At 38.6% G+C, this 18183-nt stretch overlaps 1 pseudogene; it reads right to left on the bottom strand.

Annotated features, from left to right (window-relative positions):
• Window positions 1–2170: 2170 nt before the first annotated feature.
• On the bottom strand, window positions 2171–14874 carry LOC126722422 (wall-associated receptor kinase 2-like; annotated as a pseudogene).
• Between the last annotated feature and the right edge of the window lie 3309 nt (window positions 14875–18183).

Genomic DNA, 18183 nt, shown 5'->3' with positions numbered 1-18183 from the left:
GCGACGATATTTAAAGCATTAGCGACGACTATATGCCGTCGCTAAAGACCAAATTTCTTGTAGATATTTGTATACCTTTTGTCTTTTCTAAAACTATTCTTATTCATATACTCTAATGTGTAATCCTTAATTTATTTAACAAAATAACCTTGATTTAAATTTTTTTAAAGAATATTAATTATGTATCATATAATTTAAAGGATAATTATACATGACTTAAAGAAATAACATATTTGTTTAAATTAGATTAAATTGTCTTGATGAAATTCTCTTGGGTAAGAGAAAATAATATATTGGTCATTCTATAAATTATAGACTAAAATTAATATATAATTTCATAGATACAATGCATTTGATTCCCCAATCAGATTCATATACATGATTGTTGACCAATAAAACATAATTAATAATATTTTCCTTTAACAATTAAATTCAATACAACTATTTATTTTAATTTAATTGGAGATCTTAATATGTGACATCTTACGAACTATACTTGTTCTAAAGATTAGGTAAGCCTGATTGATATGTTATAGCTAAGGCTGTAGTAGTTATTATTTTTTTCATTGTCGAAATTCTACTTATAATTTTCATGTAATGATTTATTAATTAAACAAACCTGAAGTACAATATATGTTAATTTTGTTAAACTTATAAAATGACCAAATTATAATCATTTTAAGTCATATTATAACCATTTGTGCATCTAAAATTCTGAGTTCAACTTAAAATAATATTCCATATTCCACTTATACTGTATTTTTTAAATTCTATATTTATATCTTACAACTTTTTAACATTACAAAACATTTATAAAATAGGAAAATAAATCTAAATTTTTCAATTAAATTTGACAGATAAAAATATTTAAAGAAAGCATTAAAAATGAAAAATAAAAATAATGTGGGGTCGGGGCAATTTGCTCTTCTTGCCACCTCCCTACAAACTATATATATATATTCATTAATTGGTATCAGTGTACTAGTTAAAGAGGTTTTAAAAATATCTCATTTATATTTAGAAGTAATAAAAATGAATAAAAAAATATTTTGTAAATTAGAGACGACTCGACTACCTATAAAAATCCAATCAATTATAATAAAAAATTCTATATTAAAACGATGTGCAGTTGTGCACCGTTCACAGTATACATAGCATCTGAAGTTAGGGGTATTAGATATCTTGAAGGAGAAGAAAGCCATGTCCTACGTACAAACATCTCCCCGGAGAAGATTTATCAATGCATGAAATGGTTTGTTGGGCTTAAAGAAATGGGAGATCGGAACCGAAGATAGGATCATCGGAACCGAACGACACTATACTCAGCACTACAAGTATGCATGTGATTGTTGTACTGATGACCAAATCTGGATATATCTAATCTCCTCCAAGACTTGTGCGTAAAGTGCAAACGTTATAGTGAGTTTTAATATTATCAATAAATTTTTTCCAACTATTTTATGAATAATAATTAAAAAATCTTATTCTAAAAATAAATATTGATGCTGTTGAAGTACTTTTTTATTACTCTCCACAATCTTCGGAGAGACTAGGTTATAGTCCCCATCAAATGGTGATTAAACATCTCTCTCTCCCTCAAATGAATGTTTTTGTAGGGTATATGGTACGTAGGGAGGACATAAAAGCAAGTTCTAGTATTATAGGACCCCAGAAAAAGAAAAAACAAATCATATTTTCAATGACTAAAATTTAGTTATAGTTTCTTAGATACAATGCATGTATTAGATTATCCCAATCAAATTCAAATACATGATTCGTGACAAATAAAACACAATTAATGATATATTTTACAACGACAATTAAATTTAATGCAACTATTTATTTTAATTTAATTAGAGACCTTAATATACGATATCTTAGAAACTATATTTGTACTCTAAATTATATATATATATATATATATATATATAGATGTATGTATGTGTGTGTGTGTTATTTTATAAATTAAAAATTTTATTTTGAAATTTTCTTGTGTAAGGGAAGATTATATATATATATATATATATATCATGTTTAAGTTTTGTTTTTAAGTATGAATTATGTATATTTATGTTAATACGAAAACACAAATATAAAGAAATCGGTAAGAGATTTATGTGAAGTGTTTACAGATAAAGTAAGATAAGAATAAAAAGGCATTATAATAAAATTACAATTTTAAAGTTTCCAGTTCATTATTAATCCCTACACTTGCATTTAGGAGAAAACTCCTAAAAAATTACAAGGAAAGGAAATAAATTGAAAGGCAAGAAATTATACAAACTAGCATATAGCATTTGGTAAAGTTATGTTACCAAGCTTTGATTGTCCCCCATTATTGATGACAAATGTTACATGATGTTTCGCACTATCATAGTCAATAGTTATTTTATTACTAACATCAAATTCATGAGAATCAGATGGCTCACAAAGTAAGTATTGTCTCTTCCAAGTTGGAACCAACATTGTCTCACGAATGCTTTTCCATCTTTCTTAAACCTTGAAGTTCCATTGCTACTTCCTTCATATTAGGTCTATCCTCCCCTTTCAATCTTAAGCACCTCGTTGCAAGAGTCGAAACTTCTTTCAGTTGCTCTGCATTTTCTTCATTTGCTATATTCTTCTCAAGAACTTCAAACAATCTATTTTCTTCCAAAGAGGAAAGAAAATACAGAGCAAGGTTTCTCTCCTCCTCAGGTCTATCAAAAGAAATTGCCTTTTTCCCTGTTAATAACTCCACAAGAACCACTCCAAAGCTATACACATCACTTTTCTCTGTCAATTGGCTTGTGAGCAAGTATTCAAGATCTAAATACCCGAAAGTTCCTTGCACCATTGTAGCTATGGCTTGTGTTTGGTCAAGTGGAACTAATTTTGACGCTCCAAAATCTGATACCTTTGCTGTGTGTTTATCATCTAGTAATATGTTTGAAGACTTGACATCTCTATGGATTATAGATGGAGAAGCTGCAGGGTGCAAATACGAAAGTGCTTCTGCTGATTCTATAGCTATCCTAAGACGAGTTTCCCATGGTACAAAAGAAACCTTGCTTGCATGATGTATGTACTCAAAGAGAGTACCATTAGGTACAAATTCATAAACTAGCAAAGGAACTTGTGTCTCCAAACAACAACCCAATAGTTTAACTACATTTGTGTGGTTAATTTGAGAAAGTACAACCACTTCATTAATGAATTTCTCAATTTGGCTTTCATCTACTCTTTTTGACTTCTTAATGGCAACAATTTTATCATCTTCTAAAAATCCTTTATAAACTGTACCAAACCCTCCTTGACCAATGATTAAATTTTCATGATAATTGTTGGTAGCCTTCTCCAACTCTTTTGTTGTAAATATTTTTACCATGTTAGATGAATTATCTTGTCCAGAGAGTTGTTGTTGTAATATTAAACCACCATTCTGCTGAAAGAACCTTTGCTTAAGCTTCGTTAGCTTTCTTTGATTTATTATCAAGTACAGCCAAGAGCTACAGACAAGCATAGCTATAATGCATATGCCAATACCTATATTTGAAAGAAATAAAATATTATTAATGGACTTCATAGTTTATACCTTAAACCCTATAGGCAAAAAAGTATACGGATCACTATGAAATTTTTTTTTTACATTTTTTTGGTTAGGAGATGATGCAGGCAAGAGCGTAAGATTTAAATTCATAATAATTTTATTGATGTTAATGAATATATTTACACTATTCAACTACAAAAGTTGACATTTTTTTATTCTAAAGAAAGTACAAAAATTTATCCATTATATTTCTTTGGTCGAACAAATGTAATACTCCATATATATACACAAAGTGACGTTGTATAGTTTTTTTTTTTTTTTTTTTCGAAAGATTGGGAATCAAGTCAATTTAAATGTATATTATATTTGGAAGTTAAAATGATAAAGAAGAGAACAAGAGAGGTTAGTAACAATGAAAAAATTGTAGCTAGGGTACCGAGGACGCGAGGAAAAGTAAAGATAAAATATAATAAAATTCGACAATATAATTGATCAATTTTGAGAATATTGCCATTCCAAAAAAAAAAAAAAAAAAATGAGAGTATTAGCTTTCTTCAAAAGGAGAGAGAGAGAGACTATTTCACTCTCTTTTTCCATTCTCTCATTCCATGTAGATATTTCCAGATTGGCAAGACTTCAGTTAGATATATCATAATTACAGTATTTCAATTTAATCTTTTTATTTGATGATAAACAAAAGTAAATAAAAAAGATACAAACAGTAATGGAATACATTAATTCTATAAATATAGAATGAAAATTAGGTTGGTAAACAAATTGAGTTAAGTCAGATATTAAAAGTTTAAGACTGTTCATTTAATTTTGTTGTGAACACAAGGGCAGTGAATTTAAAATATTCCCAACCACATTGAATAATCCACTTTTCTTTTTTTCCCGATAATACCAACTAATTGAATTGATAAATCTCAATCCAACAATGAGTTGAAGAAAGAAATATCAATATTATGTGGAAGTTATATGTAAACCAGTTTAAACAAAAAAAATTTACAGTTCAAATTACCTTTCATTTTTCCTGACAACCATCATTCTTTATTACTATTATTGTTATTATTATTTGGCAATCAACCGTTGAAAATCACTCTATGGTCCCAGAGTCAAAAAACAAATCTAAGATTTTTTTTATGTAGTTTCACCTTTTTTTTTTTTTTTTTTTGGTTGAGAGGAGGTAATGGCACTTACCTCAACCATTTGAGGTTCCCCCCCCCCCCCCCCCTAATTTGATTGTTTCAACCATTTGAGATATAACTACAAATAATTATAGTATAGGAAAAAAAAAAGTGTTTTAATCATATGGAATTTTTTTTTTGTTAGAAAAATAGCACATTAAGGATATTCTAATTAAAGAATTTATATGATATAAAAAGACATCTCTAAACGCAAAAAGGTTAAACCCTATAGATATAATTTCAATAATATTGGGTGTTATGACATAAATCTATAATGTAAGTGATACTAGAGACTCAAATTTTTTGATAACCTTGTCATAAGATGTTAAGAAGTTATAATTGAAACATTGCTTTTAGATAAATTCAATGTAACACTTTTTTTACAATCCACCAATCATAACATTCAATGTCAAACATTATAAGAAAAGTTATGAAAAAAAATTTATGTCACAAGACTTTTATTGTGTGAATATTCTTAAGTAAAAAACAAAATTCACAATAAAATGCTATAAGGAAATCATATAATACTATCAAAAGTACAGCTAAATACTCATACTACTTCCTCCTCTTGCATAAATGATGGCTCTCACTAAAATTTAATTAATAAAGTTCACTATTATGTGAGAGAAGAAAATATCATAGAGATGTACTCTTGAAGTACTAAATAAAAAATTAATTACTCATATATATATATATATATGTGGGGACCGGCCCAAAATAACAAGTTGGCTGGGCCTTGGGCCCGTCCGAGGACGATCATGTCCGAAGAGACGCGCGGCCCGTAAATCCCTACCCAAGCCAACTAGGCAAAGAAAATATGTCCGAGGAGTAATTCCTCCTCGGACATCCCAAAGACTAGATCAATGATACATCCCCGTTACTGTAGCCCTTACTCCAAACGCATAAAAAGAAAGAAGGCTCAAAATATCCCAGCAAAGGCTATCACCACCACATTAAATACACCACAACTACTCTCCTGGCCGCATTAATGAGGAGAAGACCCCTGAACAGTGTTACCTTGGTCACTGCAACTCACAAAAAACTGGTAAGGGCGTCTGATGGGACAGATGCTCAAGTGGATGTTTGGATGATCAACAAGTGTAGGGCCCAGATGATAGGAAAGGGCCTATATTATATGTAAGAGTCCCCCAGAAAGGGGGACGGAAAAAGAGGGAGGAGAGAGGAAAAAGAGAGAGAAAGAAGAAGTCTTTGTATGAAAGTAGGTCCATGAATAAAACTTCCATTTTGGACACCCATTTTCTGGATTCACGTTTCTACATCCACAGAGGACATGCAACGAACCGTGTGAGCCAACTGGAACCAAGTTCTTCAGCCCATACTCTACAAACTTCATTGTGTGGGACTTCTTGAGCCAAGGCCTGATCGTCCAGGACCGGGTTAACGAAAATCGTGTCCCTACAATTGGCGCCGTCTGTGGGAAGAACTAGGGTATCAGCTAACACAATGGTCGAGCATGGCAGAACCAGGTCCACACCAGGAGAATCTCCACCAGGCTAACTCCCAACAAACACAACCCATTGAGCCCTAGAGGCAAAATAACCCTGCCAACCCAGGCGGCAGAGGGAAGTGTACATACTATCCAGACGAGCCAGAGTCACACTCAGACAGGTAGTCACGTATCCCAGAGGCGAGAAAGTCATCAGGCCATGCAACGAGAGATAGATGACCTGAAAAGGAAGTTACGACGTGTGCAGCGAAAACAATCTCCCTCTAACTCAGATGAATCCTCTAACAAGGAGGATGCGAGTTACCGGCGGAGGTCAAGGACCCCCCCAAGTGAAACCTTTTCTTACGAAAGGGAACCACACCCTGTACGGAAATATGAGAGCCCATCCAGCAAGGGTTCGGGAAACGATGCTATGAAGAGGGCGCTAGACCAGATTTCAAGGTCACCCTTCACGTATAGAATCGAAGGGGCTAAGCTGCCTCGATGCTTCAACCAACCAACGTTCGCCATCTATAACGGCCAAGCAGACCCGGTAGAGCACGTGAGTCAGTTTAACCAAAAAATGGCTATCTACTCACAAAATGAAGCCCTGATGTGCAAAGTCTTCCCATCCAGTTTGGGACCAATGGAGATGAGGTGGTTCAACAGTCTGAAGACAAATTCCATAGGCTCATACAAGTAGCTCACTCAGGCTTTCTGCTCCCGCTTCATTACAAACACCAGAGTCTCTCGACCCCTCAGCTCGCTACTGTCCTTATCCATGCATGATGGAGAGACCTTGAAAGCATATTCGGATAGATATTGGGAGGTGTATAACGAGTTAGATGACAACCATGATGATGTTGCTATCAGCACGTTCAAAAGCGGTCTCCCCACCGAGCATGGCTTAAGGAAGTCCCTCACTGGTAAACCAGTTGCCAACGTTCATCAGTTGATGGATAGGATCGACAAGTACAAAAGGGTGGAGGAAGATCAGCTGCAAGGAAGGGGAAAGGAGAAGGCCATTCCCCCCAAAGCAAATGATTTTAGGCCGGAACGGTATAACCATAACCAGCCAAGGAGAGATTTTTCGAGACAGGCTGGACAGAGTAATATGCAAGTGGTGAATGCCATGTTCAGGGAGCCAGTACAACAGGTGCTGGAGAAAGTAAGGAACGAACCCTATTTCAGATGGCCAGGAAAGATGGCTGGAGACCCTTCCAAACGTAACCAAAACCTGTACTGCCACTATCATCAGGACCATGGGCATACCACCGAGGATTGCAGGAATCTATGGAATCACCTAGATCAGTTGGTCCGAGAAGGGAAGCTACGCCATCTTCTGCACCCATCGAGCGGCCATCCCGGTCAAGCAATGCAAGAGCCTCGAAAGGATGTGTCATTGAGACCCCCCACCGAAACAATACATGTCATCCTCGCCGCACCAGGAAGAGCTGGGCCACTTCTCTCCAAGGTACTGGCTATTGATCGGCTCCCCTCCGAGGACAGGCAAAAGGAACCCAAAAGGTCAAAAAAGGGAAGCTCCTTGATACTAGGATTTTCGGACGAGGATAAGAGAGGAACTATCCAACCTCACGACGATGCACTAGTGGTTACGTTAAGAATTGGAGGCTTCGATGTGAAAAGTGTGTTAGTAGACTCAGGAAGTGCGGTAGAGATAATGTACCCTGACCTATACAAGGGGCTGAACCTGAAGCCGGAGGATTTGACAGCTTATGACTCCCCCCTTATCAGCTTTGAAGGGAAGACTGTTGCGCCAAAGGGGCAGATCAGACTACCCATACAGACTGGATCGGAGGTCGTTGAGGTAAATTTTATTGTGGTCGACGCTTACTCACCCTACACCGCAATAGTTGCCAGGCCATGGATCCACGCCCTGGAAGCCGTATCCTCCACACTTCAACAAAAAGTAAAATACCCATCCAAAGTACAAGTAGAGGAGATTCGTGGAGATCAGGCCATGGCCAGACAGTGTATGGTGGCCGCCATCATACATCGGTCCCATGCCGAGTCCTCGGCCCCTGAGAGCTTATAGCAACCAGCCGCCTCGGCAGGGCAGGACGATGGGCTAGCCGAGGAGATAAGGTGTGAAAGTTTAGATAAATTCGCTGTCAACAACGATCCGGAGAAATTTTTCCAGGTTGGCTCCGAGTTGCCTTCTCAAGAAAAAGAGGAACTGGTCAGATTTCTCAGAAGAAATGTCGATGTGTTCGCATGGGACGCCTACGACGCCCCGGGAGTTGATCCTAGCCTTATTTGTCATCACTTAAACGTTAACCCGTCTTCTACTCCGAAGAAGCAACCACCCAAACGCCCCTTAAGGGAACATGCCAGTGCCGTAAGAGACGAAGTGGCAAAACTGAAAAAAGCAGGGGCTATTAAGGAGGTCTTTTACCTCGAATGGTTGGCAAACACGGTGGTGGTAAGGAAGAAAACAGGGAAGTGGAGAGTCTGCGTGGACTTCACAGACCTAAACAAGGCGTGTCCAAAGGACCCATTTCCCTTACCACGAATCGACCGATTGGTGGACGCAACCGTGGGTCACCCTCGAATGAGTTTCCTGGACGCCTTCCAAGGCTATCATCAGATACCCCTTGCGTTAGAAGACCAGGAGAAGACGGCTTTCATGACGCCCATCGGAAATTATCACTATAAGGTGATGCCGTTTGGACTAAAGAACGCAGGGTCAACCTACCAAAGGATGATGACCTGGATGTTCGAGCCACAGCTGGGCAAGATCATTGAGGTTTACATAGACGATACGGTTGTGAAGAGTTAAAAGGTGTCCGAGCACGTGAAAGATCTTGAAATAATCTTCGCTATCTTAAGGGAGCACAGGTTACGGCTGAATGCATCCAAATGTTCATTTGGGGTCGGGTCTGGGAAATTCTTAGGGTATATGGTGACCCACAGGGGAATAGAAGTAAGTCCCGATCAAATCAAAGCAATTAACAGCCTACAGGCTCCTCGGAATCTGAAGGAAGTGCAGAAGCTCACTGGCATGATCGCAGCATTAAACCGGTTCATATCGCAATCAGCGGATCGATGTCGACCTTTTTACCTCTTGATAAACAAGTGGAAAGGGTTTGAATGGTCGGAGGACTGTGTTCGGGCCTTCCAGCAACTTAAGGAATACCTATCACGACCACCCATCATGTCCAGCCCTGAGGCCGACGAGGTACTGTTCGCATACGTCGCTGTAGCCCCCCATGCTATCAGCCTGGTACTGATACGGGATGATAATGGGATGCAGCGGCCAGTTTACTATGTGAGCAAATCATTACATAAGGCTGAGGTGCGATATCTACCCTTGGAAAAAGCAATTCTGGTGATAGTACACGCCACACGAAAGCTCCCTCACTACTTTCAGGCGCATACGGTCATCGTTCTAACTCAACTCCCCCTTCGAGCGGTGCTTCGAAGCGCTGACTACACAGGAAGGATCGCCATGTGGAGTGCGCTTTTAGGGGCCTTTGATATCAAATATATGCCCAGATCCTCCATCAAAGGTCAGGTCCTCGTAGACTTGGTCGCGGAGTTTGCTGAACCCTCTATAGAAACAATAACCGAGAAGAAAGACATGGATGGAAAATCGGTTGGTACAATTTCAGCAGGGGGGACCTTGCATTGGAAGGTCTACATGGATGGCGCGGCCAACCAAAGAGGATCTGGAGTTGCGATAGTTTTAATATCGCCGGACGGTGCTGCCATTGAAAAATCACTGAGACTCGGGTTCTCGGCTACTAACAACGAGGCCGAGTACGAAGCCCTACTTCAAGGGATGACGATGGTCCAAAGATTGGGCGGAAGAGTAATAGAGGCATTCTCGGACTCTAAATTGATCGTCGGCCAAGTGATGGGTGAGCTGGAAGCTAGAGACGTTTGGATGCAAGAGTGTCTAGGACAAGTCAAACGCCTACAGTCGAGTTTTGAGTCCTTCAATCTGACGCACATTTCCAGGAGTGTGAACTCCTCAGCCACAAACATCTGTTGGGTGATCTGCCAACAAAACAAAACCAGAGTTAGGACAGAATGCAACAATATTGATGGCTTAACAAAAGGGTGCAAGAATGACTTACCATCGCAAGGTCCCTCTTAAGGGACAGAAAAAGCTCGGGCTGGGAGAACCGCCTGTAAGCCTCCATATCCCGAGGAAGGAGCACTAGCTGCTCCAGGGCCTCAGCTATGTAGCCCACTCTGCCCCTGTTGTACTCACGAACAGAGGCAGTATAGGGGATAGCAACCCCGTCTAGCTCCATCTTGGACTCCATGCACGTGGATTAACGTGCACCTCAGCCCGATTCTCCTCATCCCGGCTCTTCGTGGAGTTAGCCCTCTTACTCCTCTGTCCCCGAGTGGCCTTTTGCTGCTTGGCCAGGCGGGGGGCCACTTCACCCTCCTCAGGGATGTCAGCCGGCCTCTTCTTTTTTAGGTCAAGGTTAACCTTGAGGCCAGGGTCAGAAGGAACCTAAGGGGCGATTGGAGGAGGGTCCTAGGTTTGTGCCTTGGCAGGCACCTTTGAGGACTGAACCTTTCCTCGGCTGGACATCAGTTCTCGCAAAGACTTTCCCTTACCAGCCATATCGCTTGCCTCCTCGTCTGAAGAATCGTCCGAGCAAGTTATAATGATTGGACCGCCAGCCACTGAGTTGCGATCCTGCTCTCCTTCAGGGTTCGAGAGCTCAACTACGGGGGCTTTGTTAACCTCCTCCTCAAAATAAAACTCGTCTATTTCCTCCTCAAGGGAAAGACGAGATGATTTGGCCTCTTCCTCAGCTGGCGCGACGACTTCAAAATCTTCTGGAGGCAGTTGCACGACCGGTGGAGGATTCCGAACTCCAGGTAGCACGACTGGTTTAAGATCTACTCAGGCCAAACACCCAGGCTTAGACACGTTAATCCTAGCTAACCGAGGGCTACCAGCTCTAATGGCGTGGCCAACGAGTTGGAAAGCACGGGTTAGTGGTTGATAGCCCAAAACCAAATGACACGCACGCAGCTGCCCGTCCTCATGGACGTAGATTTCTGACCTTAATAGATAATTTAGGGTCGGAACGTTCACGTGGCTTAGCTTGGGAGCAACCAAAACTTTATCTGCAATACAGCCGAGAAGAAAATTAGAATTAAAATAAAAGATTTATAATAAGTGGAAAAGAGAGTAAGTCCGAGGAGCTAAGCCCCTCCCCTAAAGGATTGGGCCTAAAGGCGCCGCACCTGGGGTTCCTGCCTGAGTAGGACAATGAAGACCATCACTCCATTCTCTTGAGGCAATGAGGAAATCATCCTTCATAGTCTTATTGGATATGGGGAGACAGGAGATCAGCCTAACCATCTCAGATTGAGATTTAAGGTAATACCCTTCATTCTCGACGTAGTGGCACTCGTACATGCATACCACGTCATGCCAAGTTAGACCCAGACCCATTCGCTCATTCAAGATGTCTATGCAGCCTAATACCCTGAACATGTTTGGAGCGCACTGGTGTGGCGTCAACCTATGGTGGAACAAGTAGTCCCGTGTAATCCTACGCATGGGGAGCGTCATTCCCCCTTGAATAAAGGCAATCATGGGAATGACTACTTCACCCACTCCTCTATCTAACAGTACTTCTTCTGGGGGACAGTACCGCAGAACCACCCCCGGCGGGATATGGTATTTTGCCCTAAAAGCCTCCATGGCAGCCGGAGTGTCTACTAGTTTTTTGAATCTACCCATCTAAGCTGAACTGAAAGAATGGAAATAAAGACCGAGGAGAAAAACAAAATCCGAGGAGGAAATCGAAGCGACGAAGCGAACGGAACTTACAGATATCTTCTCAAATGACCGGTGAGGTGATCGGAAATCTCTTCTATGGAGGGCGCTTCACAAAAACGATTATGGAGATTTGAAGGAAGGAGGTGCTCAAGGATTTCTGGGCGCTGGAGTTCTCTAGAGCTCTCTGTTCTGATGTGCGGATAAAAAAGAAAAAAGGAGCCTCTCAGGCGCTTTATATAGCAAGAGGGAGAGAGAAAAAACCCTTCCCGCTCACGAATTCAAGGAGCAATGCTGGCCGCTTGATCCACATCTCGCCGTTGGATGAAGGAGACATAAAGCTGTCTGAAGTAAATGGCCGCACCTCATAACTTGTGGCGCGTCAAAAGTAACTGCCCACGCGCGCGGACCAAGAGGTCATCCGTTCCATCCTTCATAAATGTCAAAACCTCGCTTTTCTCCTCGGAGGGAGATCAAAACCTGAGTTTTGAGGGGCTATTGTGGGGACCGGCCCAGAATAACAAGTTGGCTGGGCCTTGGGCCCGTCCGAGGACGATCCTGTCTGAAGAGACGCGCGGCCCGTAAATCCCTGCCCAAGCCAACTGGGCAAAGAAAATACGTCCGAGGAGTAATTCCTCCTCGGACATCCCAAAGACCAGATCAATGATGCATCCCCGTTACTGTAGCCCTCACTCCAAACGCATAAAAAGAAAAAAGGCTCAAAATATCACAGCAAAGGCTGTCACCACCACATTAAATGCACCACAACTACTCTCCTGGCCGCATTAATGAGGAGAAGACCCCTGAACAATGTTACCTTGGTCACTGTAACTCACAAAGAACTGGTAAGGGCGTCTGATGGGACAGATGCTCAAGTGGATGTTTGGATGATCAACAAGTGTAGGGCCCAGATGATAGGAAAGGGCCTATATTATATGTAAGAGTCCCCCAGAAAGGGGGATGGAAAAAGAGGGAGGAGAGAGGAAAAAGAGAGAGAAAGAAGAAGTCTTTTTATGAAAGTAGGTCCATGAATAAAACTTCCATTTTGGACACCCATTTTCTGGATTCACGTTTCTACATCCACAGAGGACATGCAACAAACCGTGTGAGCCAACTGGAACCAAGTTCTTCAGCCCATACTCTACAAACTTCATTGTGTGAGACTTCTTGAGCCAGGGCCTGATCGTCCAGGACCGGGTTAACGAAAATCGTGTCCCTACAATATATATATATATATATATATATGGTGCAGTCGTAATTGAAAATCAACTGCAAATTCAATAATAGTTGTTCAAGAATGTACTACAATATATATTAGTGATTAAAGGGTTGTATTTAATACATACAAACTGTTTTACACAATCAAAAATACTGAAAACCTTGACTTAAAGTCACAATTTTAATTTTTTTTACTCTATATAAAATTGTGTAAAATAGTTTATACGCAACAAGGATTTCCCGTAATTAAGGCTCCGTTTGAGAACAATTTATTTAGATGAAATTGAAAACTTCTTACTGAAAGTATTGTAGATAAAGGTAAAAGGTAGTTGAAATGGTATAATGTGACCCATGAATAGTATCAAAAAGTGTATTGAAACTCATGAATAATAGCAAAAATAAACTGAGTAGTAAAATAAGCTAAATAAAACTCTAATGCCAAACCCATCCTAAATATACTTACCAATGGTGAGCTTAATTGCTAGATTGGATGATGGATGGACACATGCCCCTCTGTCATCAAAATGGTACCCCATGCTGCACACACAATAATATCTTCCTGGTTCATTAACACAATCAGTGTTTTTGCCCGTACAGTTGTTATTGCCCTCTTTGCATTCGTCAGTATCTGTGGTGGAAATAAAGCCCATCTTTAAGTAACTTAATTTGAGGAAATATAAATACAAGCACGGGTTATAAGAAAGTACGTGAACACAATTTTTGTATAACAATTCTGACATGGTTAGTAAAAGTTATTATATACTACTTATAGTTGACCATATCAAAAATCGTACAAGAAGAATACCTTGGCAACCGTCTTTGAGGTATGGGTTCCCGCGGTAACCATTTATGCAGAGACAAAAGTATCCTCCATTTTCGGAACCCTTACAAGTGCTATTCCCTCCGCATGAATAATTCTTTGTGTTCACTGCACATGTTTCATTTCCGACCGCCCATGTTTCATTTCCGACGGCCCAATCAAGAACCATTGGCATCTTCTTAGGAAGATTTCGAAGGGAATCAACTGAGAAATTGAACTTGTCTTTTTGCACAATAAAGGCATATCTGCATGGATTAAAACTCTGTACTTCTAAATAATTATTAAAACTATGTGCTTTCAAACTAATATTTTTCATTCCTTTAGGAATTTCCGTCTGGCAACAGCCGATCCCAGAGCAAGAGCCATTAACCGCATTACTAGCGCTTACACATACCGACATGCAGCCGAGGGAGAAAGATTCACTGTTCTTAAAACCATTAAGGTATGCGTAAGTGTCACACCCGATGGCCATGAACACGTTTTGAGTGTCAGAAATTGTGAAATAAAGGGTCCAGAGGGTGGGACCATTGGGGCTATCGGAATTATTCATAGGCGCATTAGTTTGGTGGCCATGGGGACAGTCCCTGGCTGTATAGGCCGAGATCTCTATATTGTGGTCTTCGATGGAAATGTTTTTAACAATGACATCTCCATACATAGGTTGGCTTGTCAAGTTATCACAAGTGATGGAAAAACTTTCATCTAGGTAACATCCTTGATTCATTCCAAAAGGATATGGAATTTCTACACCTCCACAACTGTTCTGACAATTTGGTAGGGCTGATGGATATGATAGTACAGCTGAGGCTGAAGTAGTCACTGATAATAACACGCCAACCCATGTGACTTGCAAAAGCATCTTGTGGAATCGGAAACCCATATAGCACCCAATATTTTCTGAGAAGAAAAGTTTACTGTATGTGTTTCTGTACAAAACAACTTCCTATATATAGATGTTGGGTGCCGACACCGACATGTCCAGCCCACCCTTTTGCTTAGCTCATTAAATGAGCTTGTTGGACAAGTGCTGAGAAGTCAGCAAAGTGAAATGGGTTTTGCTGGAGTAGCTTGACCAAAAGAGAGGCATTTATCTTTTTCTCTATAATGATGTACAAAAGTCCAGCTACATTTATGATGATGTATAAAAGTCAAGCCAATAAATGAAGATGTGATGTTAAACTTGATGTATAAAAGTCAAGCCACGTAAATGAAGACGTGATGTTAAACTTATGAGACACTTTGAAGGAAGAAAAGAAGAAAAGGATGAAGAAATATAAAGTACACCATTCGGCCAGTGAGCAAGAAGAAGAGAAGTACCAGCGAGTGAGTCTGACGATAGTGCAGTCTCAAAGAATTGCGTTAGTAAGAGCAAGCAAAAGAGAAGAGCAAGAGAAAATTGTGAGAGATACATAGTGAGAAAGAGAGTAGTGAGTGTAAAGAAAAAATGAGAGTTTTTTTACTCAAGTTGTATCTTTAAAGTGTTCTAATCTTAATTTAATATAGTGAAATTATTCGGAGTTTATCCCATGATTTTTCCCTTCAAAGAGAAATGGTTTCCACATAAATTTTTGTGTTCTTGTATGGTTATGCTTGCTAAAATTTATTTTCACTTATATAGAATTTTTCCCAACAATAGATGCTAGATTTTATTTATTTATTTATTTTAGGACACGGCTTATGTCCATACACCGTGGAATTTGGGATTTGAACACGTTTCAAAATCTTATTTAATGTATTGATGCACTAAACACATGCTTAACCCTTAATTTTAGAAGATGCTGGAATTTTATATGCATTAGAAAATTTTGTTAGGCTTTGTGGAGCCTAATTATGTTTGATCCGGATGACGATCCGATCCGATCCGAAATAATGTTGCGTGGTTGCCGAACCACGCAAATGATTTTTTTTTTTTTTTTTTTTGATGTGTGTTTTCTCTATTTTTATTTTTCACAGGATGGGAATTTCGTGTTAATTCCCTTCAAATTCCATGTTGGAATCTTATTTAATGTATGGAATTTTATATGCTTAACCCGTTCAAATTATATACCGGTGTTCTTACGTTTGTATTGATGCAACAGTTAACCATACCGTCAGAACTTCTAGAGGCCATGATGCTGAGACTTAGATAAAGTCGTCAGAACGATCGAGTCAATAATACAATGAAGGTGTACTGGGAGAGGAGTTCAAATCCCATTAACACACTACCCTACCAATGCATATTTACCTGGAAAAGAACATAGCAGGGAAGTCAGCAGACACCTCCTTAGTTAATAGTTACATCTCAATTCTCAAGTAACTCAAACGAGCAAATAGTATTAAATTTTATTGAAAGAACTTCAGCACAGTATGAGTTTCGACCTTCCCAAAATGATGTGCAACTTTGTAAGAGTCGTAATCTCCCAACAACAGAAATATATTCTTTGAAACTACTTGTTCAAATTTTAATTGGTCTACGCAATGGCCGAACTGCCAAAGCCCATAACGTATAATGAGAGAGAGAGAGAGAGTCATTATACGTTATGGGTTTTGGCAGTTTGGCCTTAGCTTAGTCTCCAAGATTAAAATTTGAACAAGTAGTTTTAGAGAGAGAGAGAGTCATTATACGTTACGGGCTTAATTTGGCAGTTTGACTTACGTTCTACAAGATGGGTTGTGTAGAACGTAAGTCAAACTGAATGGTTCTACATTATAGGTGTGCTCAATCTTCTACCTTTACTGGATAAATTTTCTAGTTGTTTTTAGACACATTCAAAACTAAAACATTGGAAAATGGTTCTACACCCTTAGATTTTTTTTAATAATAATTTAATAGTTACAATAATGGAAGAGATGAATTCAAAACCTTAGTAATAAATTTGATATCGAATCATGAGAGACACATTTCATCTATGAATTTTTTTTCCTCTTTTAAAATAAATATTTTAGCTTCCTTTGGGGTTAATGCCCAAATATAATGTTTAGGGGTGTTATTAGAACTGCAATCAATATTAGAGATAACCCCTTCAATTATTTATGGAATAAAAACCCCCAAAAAAATTGTATGCATAAGACCCATATGTTTATAAGTATTTGATATCAAAAGACAACAATACATAATCCATAAGATCATATAAATTAATATGTGACACATTAAGAACCATGGTTCCCTTAGAAAAAAAAAAAGGATTAAGAACCAAGGAAAACCAAAAAAGAGGACTACCAAAAAAAAAAAAAAAAAAAAGCATAGTAGAAATCCAAGTGCTTGCTCACTCCTAAGTGCAAGAGATCGTAGTAATATAATTCTCGGAGTACCAAGGTCGAATCACAAGGAGCAGGGTAAATTCAAAGACAACATAATTAAACAACAATTTGGGTGAAAAAAAAAAGTATTTTTGCTTGGTGATTGTTAACAAGAATAATAATAAAAACTTATTTAAATTAATAATGTAAATACCAAGGCATCGGGGTGTTTCCCTCTATCGATATGATATTCTTTGTGACCTAAGAAATTATATATTTCATAATTGATTGTTCTTATACAATTAAATACTTATGATTCGGTTGAACTGAGACAATTCAAGAGCACATGATAACCTAGATTAATAATGCAGATAGAAAAGTTTTCAGAAAAACTCATTCACTTTAAAACTTGATTTCTATTTGAAACTATTAGAAATTCATCTAAATAATAAGAAAAACATTATTGAACTTATTGAAAGCACGGAAGAACTAATATATCAAAAGAAATCTAATTGAACAATCAAATATGTTGTTGATAAAATCCTAAAAAAAATCACATTGAATATTCATATCTTATAAAAAAAACATAACCCCTAGGCCTAGCAAAGAGTTTAGGCTTCCATTAGAGAAAGGAAAATACAAGTTTTTCTCTGCCCAAAAGTCGTTCTACACAGCCTCCCTTCAAAATCCTAATGTCAAAAGTGTCCAAAGAAAATAAAACGTTTACTATTTTAATTTCCATCCAGATTTACAACAGTAACTTGTGAGTTAATTTCGGCCTTCAAAACTTGTCAATTTTGAAAAACTCAAAACTGAAAAGTTGTAGATATTTAAGTCATGGTTCCAAATCATCTATCCTTGTGTCAATTGGACTTTTGAGGAGAGAGATACGCCTAAAATACTGTTCAGTGCTAAATCTGATTTTTCCTTCTCAGATTCTACCTCTTTGATTTCTTTCTTTATTTGAAGCTTCCAAACATGGTAGATGAC

Source organism: Quercus robur, chromosome 4, assembly GCF_932294415.1.
Source record: "Quercus robur chromosome 4, dhQueRobu3.1, whole genome shotgun sequence".
Classification (NCBI taxonomy): domain Eukaryota; kingdom Viridiplantae; phylum Streptophyta; class Magnoliopsida; order Fagales; family Fagaceae; genus Quercus; species Quercus robur.
This window is presented reverse-complemented; position numbering and strand designations above follow the sequence as displayed.